We start from the raw sequence: 14,456 nt of genomic DNA, 5'->3' as shown, positions 1-14,456 counted from the left end.
CACCGTCAAACATGGAGGTGGAAACATCATGCTTTGGGGGCGTTTTTCTGCTAAGGGGACAAGACAACTTCACCCCATCAAAGGGACGATGGACCGGACCATGTACCGTCAAATCTTGGGTGACAACCTCCTTCCCTCAGCCAGGGCATTGAAAATGGGTCGTGGATGGGTATTCCAGCATGACAATGACCCAAAACACACGGCCAAGGAAACAAAGGAGTGGCTCAAGAAGAAGCACATTAAGGTCCTGGAGTGGCTTAGCCAGTCTCCAGACCTTAATCCCATAGAAAATCTGTGGAGGGAGCTGAAGGTTCGAGTTGTCAAACGTCAGCCTCGAAACCTTAACCTGTTAGGGCTAGGGGGCAGTATTGACACGGCTGGATAAAAAACGTACCCGATTTAATCTGGTTACTACTCCTGCCCAGTAACTAGAATATGCATAATTATTGGCTTTGGATAGAAAACACCCTAAAGTTCCTAAAACTGTTTGAATGGTGTCTGTGAGTATAACAGAACTCATATGGCAGGCCAAAACCTGAGAAGATTCCATGCAGGAAGTGGCCTGTCTGACAATTTCTTGCCCTTCTTGATTATCTCTATCCATTACAGAGGATCTCTGCTGTTACGTGACACTTCCTACGGCTCCCATGGGCTCTCAGAAGGCGGCAAAAAGCTGAATCGTGGCTTTGCAGGCTCTGGCTGAAAAAAAGTAGCGCGTTTGGGTAGTGGCTGGTTACAGTACTGTGAGACTCAGGCGCGTGCCCGAGTCGACCTCATGCTTTGTTTTCTTTCGTCTGTTTACCTAAACGCAGATTCCCGGTCGGAATATTATCGCTTTTTTACGAGAAAAATGGCATAAAAATGGATTTTAACCTGTTAGGGCTAGGGGGCAGCATTGACACGGCTGGATAAAAAACATACCCGATTTAATCTGGTTACCACTCCTACCCAGTAACTAGAATATGCATATACTTATTACATATGGATAGAAAACACCCTAAATTATTTTCTAAAACTGTTTGAATTGTGTCTGTGAGTATAACAGAACTCAAATGGCAGGTCAAAACCTTTGGGATTTTTTCCTCTGTTTGCCGAAAAGGAGATTCCCTGTCGGAATATTATCGCTTTTCTACAAGAAAAATGTTGTAAAAATTGATTTTAAACAGCGGTTGACATGCTTCGAAGTACGGTAATGGAATATTTAGAAATGTTTTGTCACGAATTGCGACATGCTCGTGACACTTATTTACTATTTCGGATAGTGTCTGGAACGCATACGAACAAAACGCCGCTATTCGGATATAACGATGGATTATTTTGGACCAAACCAACATTTGTTATTGAAGTAGCAGTCCTGGGATGTGCATTCTGACGAAGAACAACAAAGGTAATGAAACTTTTGTAATAGTAAATCGGAGTTTGGTCAGGGCTAAACTTGGCGGGTGTCTAAATAGCGAGCCCGTGATGGCTGGGCTATGTACTCAGAATATTGCAAAATGTGCTTTCACCGAAAAGCTATTTTAAAATTGGACACCTCGATTGCACAAAGGAGTTCTGTATCTATAATTCTTAAAATAATTGTTATGTTTTTTGTGAACGTTTATCGTGAGTAATTTAGTAAATTAACCGGAAGTTTGTGGGGGGTATGCTAGTTCTGAACGTCACATGCTAATGTAAAAAGCTGGTTTTTGATATAAATATGAACTTGATTGAACAAAACATGCATGTATTGTATAACATAATGTCCTAGGTGTGTCATCTGATGAAGATCATCAAAGGTTAGTGCTGCATTTAGCTGTCTTCTGGGTTTTTGTGACATATGCTAGCTTGAAAAATGGGTGTCTGATTATTTCTGGCTGGGTACTCTGCTGACATAATCTAATGTTTTGCTTTCGTTGTAAAGCCTTTTTGAAATCGGACAGTGTGGTTAGATTAACGAGAGTCTTGTCTTTAAAATGGTGTAAAATAGTCATATGTTTGAGAAATTGAAGTAATAGCATTTCTAAGGTATTTGAAAATCGCGCCACGGGATTACACTGGCTGTTGCGTATGTGGGACGATTGTGTCCCACCTAGCCCAGAGAGGTTAACCTCTCTAGGGTAGGGGGCAGTATTTTCACATCCAGATAAAAAAACGTACCCGATTTAATCTGGTTATTACTACTGCCCAGAAACTAGAATATGCATATAATTGTTTGATTTGGATAGAAAACACCCTAAAGTTTCTAAAACTGTTTGAATGGTGTCTGTGAGTATAACAGAACTCATATGGCAGGCAAAAACCTGAGAAGATTCTGTACATGAAGTGCCCTCTCTGACCATTTCTTGGCCTTCTACACTCTCTTTATTGAAAACAAAGGATCTCTGCTGTAACGTGACACTTTCTGAGGCTCCCATAGGCTCTCAGAAGGCGCCAGAACGTTGAATGATGACTCTGCTGTCCCAGGCTGAAAAACAGTAGCGCATTTGGTAAGTGGTCGATCTGAGACCAATGAGACGGGTGTGCGCGTGCACGTGAAGAGTCCATTTTAGATTTTGAGTCTTTGAACGGAAAGGACGTCTCCCGGTCGGAATATTTTCGCTTTTTTACGAGAAAAATCGCATAAAAATTGACTTTAAACAGCGTTTGACATGCTTCAAAGTACAGTAATGGAATATTTTGAAATTTGTCACGATACGCGTCACCATTCGGATAGTGTCTTGAACGCAAGAACAAAACAGAGGATATTTAAACATAACTATGGATTATTTTGAACCAAAACAACATTTGTGGATGAAGTAGACAACCACTGTGATGATTATTATTATTATTATTATTATTATTATTATTATTATTATTATTATTATTATACCCTGCTGGTCATCTATGAACAATAGAACATCTTGGCCGTGTTCTGTATTAATCTCCACCCGGCACAGCCAGAAGAGGACTGGCCAACCCTCATAGCCTGGTTCCCCTCTAGGTTTCTTCCTAGGTTCTGGCCTTTCTAGGGAGTTTTTCCCAGCCACCGTGCTTCTACACCTGCATTGCTTGTTGTTTGGGGTTTTAGGCTGGGTTTCTGTACAGCACTTTGAGATATCAGCTGATGTAAGAAGGGCTTCATAAATAAATGTGACTTGATCTTTATCGCATTATTCACACACACTCAAAATACGCTGCGTCAACTTCAGTAGCCTACCTGTCCTCTTCTAGTTGGGCATGTGAGATCAAGTGCGCCTAGTATACACTACATGACCAAGAGTATGTGGACACCCCTTCAAATTAATGGATTTGGTTAGTTCAGCCACAGCCGTTGCTGTCAGGTGTATAAAATCAAGAACACAGCCATGCAATCTCCATAGACAAACATTGACAGTAGAATGGCCTTACTGAAGAGCTCAGTGACTTTCAACCTGGCACCGTCATAGGATGCCACCTTTCCAACTAGTCAGTTCATCAAATTTCTGCCTTGATAGAGGTGCCACGGTCAACTGTAAGTGCTGTTATTGTAAAGTGGAAATGTCTAGGAGCAACAAAAGCTCAGCCGCGAAGTGGTAGGCCACACAAGCTCACAGAACGGGACCGCCGAGTGCTGAAGCGTGTAGCACATAAAAATCTGTCCTCGGTTGCAACTCACTACCGCGTTCCAAACTGCCTCGAAGCAACGAAGGCACAATAACTGTTCGTCGGGAGCTTCATGAAATGGGTTTCCATGGCCGAGCAGCTACACACAAGCCTAATCAGTGGAAACAGTGGATCAGTGGAAACGCGTTCGCTGGAACGATGAATCACTCTTCACCATCTAGCAGTCAGACGGACTAATCTGGGTTTAGCGGATACCAGGAGAACGCTACCTGCCCCAATGCATAGTGCCAACTTTAAAATTTGGTGGGGGAATAATAATGGTCCAGGGCTGGGGGGGGGATGTTCGACAAGCAGGTGTTCACATACATTTGGTTATGTAGTGTATATATATATATACACTGCTCAAAAAAATAAAGGGAACACTTAAACACATCCTAGATCTGAATGAAAGAAATAATCTTATTAAATACTTTTCTTTAAACAATAAATCACAAAAATAATCAATGGAAATCCAATTTATCAACCCATGGAGGTCTGGATTTGGAGTCACACTCAAAATTAAAGTGGAAAACCACACTACAGGCTGATCCAACTTTGATGTAATGTCCTTAACCTGTTGGGGGTAGGGGGCAGTATTGACACGGCCGGATAAAAAAACGTACCCGATTTAATCTGGTTACTACTCCTGCCCAGTAACTAGAATATGCATATAATTATTGGCTTTGGATAGAAAACACCCTAAAGTCTCTAAAACTGTTTGAATGGTGTCTGTGAGTATAACAGAACTCATATGGCAGGCAAAAACCTGAGAGGATTCTATATGGGAAGTGGCCTGTCTGACAAGTTGTTGTTCATCTTGGCTCTTTTTATTGAAGACTGAGGATCTTTGCTATAACGTGACACTTCCTACGGCTCCCATAGGCTTTTTTTTTTTTTTGGCTCTGTCATATCCTCACATGGTCTCTCCTATCATTGCTACGCAGACGACACACAATTAATCTTCTCCTTTCCCCCTTCTGATAACCAGGTGGCGAATCGCCTCTCTGCATGTCTGGCAGACATATCAGTGTGGATGACGGATCACCATCTCAAGCTGAACCTCGGCAAGATGGAGCTGCTCTTCCTCCCGGGGAAGGACTGCCCGTTCCATGATCTCACCATCACGGTTGACAACTCCATTGTGTCCTCCTCCCAGAGTGCTAAGAGCCTTGGCGTGACCCTGGACAACACCCTGTCGTTCTCCGCTAACATCAAGGCGGTGACCCGATCCTGTAGGTTCATGCTTCACAACATTCGCAGAGTACGACCCTGCCTCACACAGGAAGCGGCGCAGGTCCTAATCCCGGCACTTGTCATCGCCCGTCTGGATTACTGCAACTCGCTGTTGGCGGGGCTCCCTGCCTGTGCCATTAAACCCCTACAACTCATCCAGAACGCCGCAGCCCGTCTGGTGTTCAACCTTCCCAAGTTCTCTCACGTCACCCCGCTCATTCCACTGGCTTCCAGTTGAACCTCGCATCTGCTTCAAGACCATGGTGCTTGGCTACGGAGCTGTGAGGGGAACGGCACCTCCGTACCTTCAGGCTCTGATCAGTCCCTACACCCAAAGCATGGCACTGCGTTCATCCACCTCTGGCCTGCTCGCTTCCCTACCTCTGCGGAAGCACAGTTTCCGCTCAGCCCAGTCAAAACTGTTTGCTGCTCTGGCACCCCAATGGTGGAACAAGCTCCCTCACGATGCCAGGACAGCGGAGTCAATCACCACCTTCCGGAGACACCTGAACCCCACCTCTTTAAGGAATACCTGGGATAGGATGAAGTAATCCTTCTAACCCTCCCCCCCAAAAAGATATAGATGTACTATTGTAAAGTGGTTGTTCCACTGGATATCATAAGGTGAATGCACCAATTTGTAAGTCCCTCTGAATAAGAGCGTCTGCTAGATGACGTAAATGTAAATGTAATACAGTGGTAACTAAAAGATACCAACATTTTGTCCATTCAATGTAGACTAAATATGATGTGGCTGTCCATGTCACTGATGTGAGTGTGTGTGTGTGCCCAAGTAGAAAAAAACATGTTGACTCACCCTACATGTAGAGAAACGCCAATGCCATGCTCCTCTTTCATGTTGGCTAAACGGTCTATGACGCTGTCATACAGTACATGCTTTTAGTTTTTGTTGTCCTAGGCTACCTGGCTGAAATATTTGCTGGCTACATCTAGCTACATGTTGAACTTCCATGCTCTCAGGCCAGGTGCAAAATGTATGAAATGTATGGTTGGATCAGAGTCGCCATTATAATCAGTGGACAGTACAGAGAATTAAGTCAAACCATAAGTCCAAATCCCAATCCATGTCTAATTTAGGAAAGGGACGATTTTAGCTAGCTAGCCAGCCAGCCACCGGAGAACAACAACAATTCACTTTTCTTTTCTGGAAATAATGTAATTTGGCTTGTGATGTGATTGGTCTGAAGCCGAATCCAAACTGGCTTCCCTTGACACTTTTTTTTTGGTGCGCCAGGACCATTCACAGCTGAGCTCACTCAGTTTAGCGCAGTGATGATTGGCTATAATTTATTTTAAACAATTATCAAGGGAGGCGAAACGCTTGCTGGCTTCCCTTGCATTCAATGCTACGGGCTGCAACAATGTCATACTCTTTCTGACTGGACAGCATCAGGCAGATACGCTACACATAGTGAGACAGGGGGGCACTGTTATGTTCGCTCGGATGCTTTCTCTGGTGAAATACATTCAGCCTCTTGCAAATTGGAGAACATTTATGAAACACAGAGGCTAAAGAATAAAGTATTTTGTGTTTTTTTTCAGGGAAGTCTGGCTTCCTTTGGCATCCATGAATAGGGGCGGCAGGTAGCCTAGTGGTTAGAGCGTTGGACTAGTAACTGAAAGGTTGCAAGATTGAATCCCCGAGCTGACAAGGTAAAAATCTGTAGTTCTGCCCATGTTCCTAGGTTGTCACTGAAAATAAGAATTTGTTCTTAACTGACTTGCCTAGTTAAATAAAGGTAAAATAAAAAAATTACACTTTCCCGAATTGGATCCTTTGTTTCCATTCTACTCCTCCCTTCCTATAGGCAGAAACTCAAACAGGGAGTACCCGTGCTAAGGTCTATTCAACCCCGGTCTGGCCTATCCGAATCCATGCTTCAAGATTGTTTTGATCACACGGACTGGAATATATTCCGGGTTGCCTCTGAGAATAACATTGACGTATACACTGACACGGTGACTGAGTTCATCAGGAAGTGTATAGGGAATGTTGTTCCCATTGTGACTATTAAAACCTTCCCAAACCCAAAACCACGGATAGATGGCAGCATTCACACAAAACTGAAAGTGTGAACCAGCACATTTACCCATGGCAAGGTGGGACTCCAGACAATTACGGATTAGAAAGGGAAAACCAGCCACGTTGCGGAAACCAACGCTTTGCTCCCGGACAAGCTTAAAACCTTCTTCGCCCTCCTTGAAGATAACACAGTGCCACCGATGCAGCCCGCTCCTGAAGACTGTGGGTGCTCATTCTCCATGGCCGACGTGGGTAAGTCTGCTGTCCTCACTTGCTCCAACATGTCCACCATTGTTCCTATACCCAAGAAAGCAAAGGTAACTGAACTAAATGACTATCGCCCTGTAGCACTCACTTCTGTCATTATGAAGTGCTTTGAGAGGCTGGTAAAGGATCATATCACCTCCACCTTACCTGACACCCTAGACCCACTTCAATTTGCATACCGCCCCAATAGATCCACAGACGATGCAATCGCCATCACACTGCATCTGGACAAGAGGAATACCTATGTAAGATCGCTGTTCATTGACTACAGCTCAGCCTTCAACACCATAGTACCCTCCTAGCTTGGGGCCCTTGGTCTGAACCCCAACCTGTGCAACTGGGTCCTGGACTTCCTGACAGGCCGCCCCCAACAACACCTCTACTACACTGATCCTCAACACATGGGCCCCAGAAGTGTGCATGCTCAGCCCCCTCCAGTACTCCCTGTTCACCCATGACTGGGTGGCCATGCACAACTCCAACTCGATCATCAAGTTTGCAGACGACACAACAATAGTAGGCCTTATTACCAACAATGACGAGACAGCCTATAGGGAGGAGGTGAAGGCCCTGGCAGAGTGGGCCTCAACGTCAACAAAATGAAGAAGCTGATCATGGACTTCAGGAGACAGCAGAGGGAACATGCCCCCATCCACATCGATGGGTCCGCAGTTGAGAAGCTGAAAAGCTTCAAGTTCCTTGGCATACACATCACTGACAATCTGAAATGGTCCACCCACACAGACAGTGTGGTGAAGGCGGCGCAACAGCGCCTCTTCAACCTCAGGTGGCTGAAGAAATTCAGCTTGGCCCCTAAGAGCCTCACAAACTTTTACAGATGCACCATTGAGAGCATCACCGCCTGGTATGGCAACTGCACCGCCCACAACCGCAGGGCTCTCCAGAGGGGGGTCTCCCCAACACATTACTGGGCACACTGTCCACCCTCCAGGACACCTACAGCACCCAATTTCACTGGAAGGCCAAAAAGATCATCAAAGACATCAACCACCCAAGTCACAGCCTGTTCACCCCGCTATCATCCAAAACTCGGGGTCAGTACAGATGCATCAAAGCTGGGACAGAGAGACTGAAACACAGCTTCTACCGCAAGGACATAAGACTGTTAAATAGCCATCACTAGTCGGCCTCAACCCAGTACCCTGCCCTGAAATTAGTCACTATCACTAGCCGGCTACCACCCGGTTACTCAACCCTGCACCTTAGAGGCTGCTGCCCTATGTAAATATACATGGAATCACTGGTCACTTTAATAATGTTAACATACTGTATTCTAGTCAATGCCACTCCGACATTGATCATCCTAATAATTATATATTTCTTAAATGATTTTACTTTGAGATGTGTGTCTTGTTAGATACTACTTCACTTTTAGAGCTAGGAACACAATCAATCCGCTACATCCGCAATACATCTGCTAAATATGGTGTAGGTGACCAATAAAATTGTATTTAATTAAATATATAGCCTATAGCAGGGGGTGTGCAACCTTTGTCATATGACTGACAATTTACAATTTAAAAAATCTGAGTGCCAGTTATGATTTTCATATAAGCATTGCGGGCTATTCAACTGTGCACAGAAAATGTCTAACTGCATAACCTAATTGTAGCTGGCTACTAGACAGAGACACTGTCCATTCAGCCACACCCCACAGTGCTCCACTACGCCTACCTGTATCAAGGCACTTTCCATTTAGTGGTGCTGAATCACATATGCGGCCTTAATGTGTAGATTTTTCTTAATTCCTTGGTCGAGTTTGTTTGTCTTTATGCATCCTTGTCGATTGAAGGCCTAAGTAATTGCTTTGACGTATGCCTTTTATTTCAATGCATGTGTAGGGTTTATCTGGCATAGTTTGAATTCGCAGTCAGCTGTTTTATGCTCAGGTTACTTTCACATTGATGTCGGTATTTGATAGCGTGTATTATGCATCTATTTCATGTTGTGCTTGTAACCAATGTGAAATGGCTAGCTAGTTAGCGGTGGTGCGCGCTAATAACATTTCAATCGGTGACGTTACTCGCTCTGAGACCTGAAGTAGTTGTTCTCCTTGCTCTGCGAGGGCCGTGGCTTTTGTGGCGCGATGGGTAACGATGCTTCGTGGGTGTCAGTTGTTGATGTGTGCAGAGGGTCCCTGGTTCAAGCCCAGGTTGGGGCGAGGAGAGGGATGGAAGCTATACTGTTCCACGCTGTCCCACAAGTAGGCTAAATTGGTCAATGTAGCCTATGTATGATGAGGTTGAGTAGTAAGTACATTGTACACACCATTCCACAGACCTTTAAACCTAATATACTGGTGATAATTTGTATTTTTTTTATTTGACCTTTATTTATACAGGTTCATTCTCATTGAGATAAATATCTCTTTTCCAAGAGAGACCTGGTCCAATAGCAGCAAGGGGAACAACGTTTCAGACAAAACAAATTACATACACTCACACAACATTAAACAAAACTAAACACACATACAGTACAACAAAAACATAATACATTTAAAAACACAAACATCTTGACTAAAAACAGCTGGCCTAAAAACAATTACACTCTTCTATAATATATACATCGATCAAGTGTTTGAACTCCGCCAACGAAACTAGATCATCACATTTTAAAATGTTCAAAAGAGAATTCCAGGACCACGGTGCTAAGTAACTAAAACTATTTCTACCATGACCTGTTCTAATTTTTGGTACTGTTAGAAGCAAATCAGAATGGGACCGTAATTGATACTTATTTACTGACCTAACTAAAAAAGAACAGAGATAAAATGGCATTTTACCCAATATGGCCTTATAAATCAGTGTATACCAGTGTTTAAGCCTACGCAAGGTCAATGACGACCAGCCAACAGCGCTGTAGAGATCACAATGATGTGTTAGACGTTTCTGATTTGTAATGAACCTGAGGGCTGCATGATACACTGAATCAAGTGCTCTCAGGGTAGTGGCTGAGGCCTGCATATATATATATAACATCACTAAAATCTAAAACCGACAGTAATGTACATCGTACAAGCTTCTTCCTGGCCTCAAAAGAAAAACAAGCCTTATGCCTGTAATAAAATCCTATTTTCAGCTTGAGCTTCCTTATTAAGTTCTCTACATGCACAGTGAAGCTCAGCTTATCATCAACCCACACACCCAAATATTTGTACACTTTAACTTGCTCTATATACTTTAACTTGCAATGACATGATTTGTAACATGCCTGGCATTTGAAAATACCATGCATTTTGTTTTACCCGAATTTAGAATCAGCTTTAAATCATACAGATTCTGTTGTATGATGTTAAATGCTCTTTGGGCATTTTCAAAAGCTAAAGATAAACTACTACCACTTGAATAAAGAACAGTATCATCTGCATAAAAATGAACATCCGCTGTTTCAATAAGATCCCCAATGTTGTTGATATACAAAATGAACAACAGTGGGCCCAAAATAGAACCTTGCGGAACACCTGAGCACACCTCTATGGACTCAGATTTGCAACCATCCGCCATTACACATTGTGTACAATTTGATTGGTTTATAAATTACTTATCTAGAGCATGACCAGTAATTCCACAACATTTTAACCTTTGCACTAACACAGCATGGTCCACGGTGTCAAATGCCTTCAACAAATCAATGAAAACAGACACACAATGTAACTTCTTATCAAGAACACAGTGGATGTCATTTAAAACCTTCAATGTTGCTGAAACAGTGCTGTGGCCGGACCTAAAACCTGATTGCATTCCATTTAAGATATTGTTTTCTTGGAAGTAGGTCTTTAGCTGCCTACTAACTAAGGACTCCAGTACCTTTGATAGTACAGACAATTTTGAAATGGGTCGATAGTTGTCAAGTAGCGAAGGATCTCCACCTTTCAGGAGAGGCAGTACAAAAGCAGATTTCCATAACTTGAGGATTTCCTTAACATCAAGCGTGAGGTTAACAATACATGTTAAGGGGGAGCAAAGATGTCAGCGGCTAGGTGTAGGAGGCGGGGGTCTAGTTCATCAGGGCCAGGGGATTTTTTAAATCAATTTCTTTCAGGGCTTTACACACTTCCGAAACAGAGAAGGATGAAAAGGAAAACCTGGTGAAGGAGTGCACAGGGGTGTCAGGTAAATTTATAGGGGGCTCAATTATACATTTGACCTTTTCAAATAAACTGCCTGCATCTAAAAAATGCTTGTTCAAGGCTTTCAGAATGGAGGTTCTCTCAGTTACAATCTGAGTGTCGACCAACAATTGTTTAGGAAGCAGTGTATCTTTTCTGCACTCCAAACCTTTCACTACTTGCCAAAATTTGGATGCATTATTTACATTTTGTGAAGTAGATTTCAGGTAGTGGCCTGCTTTCAATTTACGGATCATAGCCACACCCATATTTCGAAGATGTTTAAAAGCCATCCAATCATCTGCCAAACCAGTCCCTCTTGCTTTAGCCCACATAGCATTTCGTTCCCTTATGATTTTTGTAAATTCCTTAGTAAACCAAGGGTTCTCTCTGCCCTTAATCCTGCATTTTTTTAAAGGGGCATGCCTATTGCATACATACATAATGTATTGGGAGGAACATTTTATTTTTTTGCGGTTCTCCAAATAGCAGTACAGTAAATGAGCTTCAACTGGTGGGTGTATTTCTACACCCTAGTTTTAGATGAACTGATGCCACTGAAAACTCAAGAGTCATAATTCTACAAGCCTCTCGTTCACATGTCCGATAGGCCCATAAGGGGCTTATTGGAGCTTTCATCTGTGACAGACTTGTAAGTGTGCTTTAAACAATCTACATTTGTTGTTTGCTAGGCATACAAATGATAATGTTTTGATACAGTTGAAACGAGGTGTATTTGTGGTGGCCGCAACCGGACTAGATTGTGAAAGACACTTGGCGGAATGCATCGCTTGACTGCCGTGAGTGATTCGCACAATAGCCTATCGTTAGCGAACTGCAGCAACCAAACGATTCGTTCTCGAGTTCGTTGAACAGAGGCTGTGTGTATGTGTTGGTTCTACAAAGCAGTGTCCATCATACCATTCAATAAATTAATTGCATTCATTGTTGCACCATGCGATCACTGATCCGTTTTAAACATGCAAATAGACAGTTGATGTTCGGAATACGTCTCCAGCAGGTCAAACGAACGACAAAAATGAACCGAGTCACTCGGAATCATGACTAAAAAAATGAATCGTGCGCGAACTGCACATCACTAGCTACTTCTCATCTGAACGAACGATGAAGACAACAAAAATTCGCTAACGTTAGCAAAGCTGACCATTGTCACCCCCCATTCGTAAACACACGCTACTATCGTTGTCCTATTCATATTGTAGTGGTACAGTTATGTTATATTTAAACCACAATGATTGGAAAAAATATAAATTGAAGACATTTTGAATGGGGTATAAATAAAGGCAACTGTCAGTGTGACAGTGTTTACGAAATGGTTGCTAGCCAGCTAACATTAGCTAACACTTGAGACGAATTTGGATATTTTACGAGACAGTAGTTCAATGCCAAGACAAAATCGTAACTACGTAGCCTACTTACGTTAACGTTACTTTCCTAAATATATGACGAGACGATTGAATAACATGCGAATAATGGCTTGGGCCATTTGTGGCTAACAAGCTAACTCTGTGCCCTGCTAGTTAGTAAACAACTCTGATGTAACAAATATCCTGTACCAAAATGTAGCTCGTTAGTTAGCAAAAGTCAATGATGTGGCAGTACTGTGCTACCACTAGCTATAGGTTTTATAGCTAACTAGCTACATGATGGTTTAGCCTGCTCGCTGTTTAGCTACATGCTAGCTAACGTTAGCTTTAAGTGACAATGGAGTGAAGTGGCTGCTGGTGCTGGCTTACCTTGCAACTTCAACTGCCCGGGGTTGGTCTGCGTGGCTGCAGTCTGAGCTCCGCGGCAGTAATGCGCAAACCCGTTTTCTGGATGCTTGGGACACGGTTTCATTAATATAAATTGTACTGATAAAATAACGTAGCTATCTAACGTTAGCTTTCAGGACAAGTTGCTACTGTAGCTAACTAACGTTAAAATGTCGAAAGGTTGTCCAGGCTCGTCTATCTAGGAAACTTGTTTAGGCTAACGTTACTTAACCAGCTAACATTAACTAGCGACCCTCCGCAGCGCTCGGCACCATCAGTGCTATTTCAATAAAGTACAGCTTTAATTCAATTAATTTTAAAACGGTGTAGCATTGTCCGTCACCCAAGCGTTCTACTTTGATGGATAACCCTGCCCTACCCTCTCAATAATGTCGCTAACTGGCGTGATAACTGCGGGCAGCCTGGTCTGCTTGCCTGCTGTATTGAAGGGCTGCACTTTCCTTGGCTCTGTTCTCCACTAACGTTACAGTGCGAATTCTAGCCACCACAGTTCAGCCAGCCAGCTAGCTAGCTAAGAAGCTGCTTCCTTCTGTTGCACAATGGGCTGGTGTAATTTATTCATGAGATCAAGGACTTCTATGACCACACTGTAATATAGTCTGATTAATCAGGCTGTAGTACACAGGTAATTAATTCATTTGTATATAAAGCCCGAAACGAAGGCTTCCAAAATCGTGTAAATGTAAACTATGTACTTTTACATGCCAGAATGTATAATGAAATTACATTTAAACTCCGTTGCTTCAACTGCTCGATTTTTTGGGGGACAAAATATCCATAGGAAAGTATTGTTTTTTTCTGATTTAAAAAATATATATATTTTAGTCTAATGTTGGATATTCAGTTTTCGCATGCCATGACAATGAAAATTGTATATTCTGAATGAAGAACAATGAAAACTGTTTTTGTGGGAATTTTAGATTTTTCTGAAAATTAAAATCGGAATAAAACATTTTAGAAAATGAAAAATTCACCAAAGAAAACGTGTTGATTGTTCCCCATCCTCCCCTGATTCAGAATATACAACTATCATGGCATCATTGGTTCAATAGCTATTCATGAAACAAAACTGAATATCCAATATAAAACTAATTTTACCTAGGTGCAGAACTGTACTGCTCTCTGAAAAGTCAGGTAAACAATACTTTCCTGTGCATACTTTGTCTTAAATTTCGAGCAGATGAAGGACAAACCGGTATAGTAAGTTTAAATGTAATTGTATTCAATATTCTTGCTTGTAAGGAACATTTACAAGATTTTGCAGGCATTAGTTTCAGGCTGTGTGTATTACAACCTAAATAATCAGACTAGTTGTAATTGATAAGTATGTATAACAATATTAATAACAATAATACATTATCTAATTAATTAATATTAATTCATG

General features: G+C 42.3%; 1 protein-coding gene across 2 annotated transcripts in view; it reads right to left on the bottom strand.

Moving 5' to 3' along the window:
* LOC106587026 (zinc finger MIZ domain-containing protein 2) overlaps positions 1-13,578 on the bottom strand; it is a 92,315-nt gene extending 78,737 nt beyond the window's left edge. Inside the window, exon 1 of one of the 2 annotated variants that reach the window (XM_014174873.2) lies at positions 13,034-13,578. The gene's annotated coding sequence lies outside the window, so the exon portion shown is untranslated. The remainder of the gene's footprint in view (positions 1-13,033) is intronic. The other variant, XM_014174871.2, reaches the window with a different exon arrangement.
* Positions 13,579-14,456: the final 878 nt, after the last annotated feature.

This window comes from Salmo salar, chromosome ssa26 (assembly GCF_905237065.1).
Source record: "Salmo salar chromosome ssa26, Ssal_v3.1, whole genome shotgun sequence".
Lineage (NCBI taxonomy): Eukaryota > Metazoa > Chordata > Actinopteri > Salmoniformes > Salmonidae > Salmo > Salmo salar.
The sequence above is the reverse complement of the archived record's forward strand: the minus strand, read 5'-3'. Positions and strand labels throughout refer to the sequence as shown.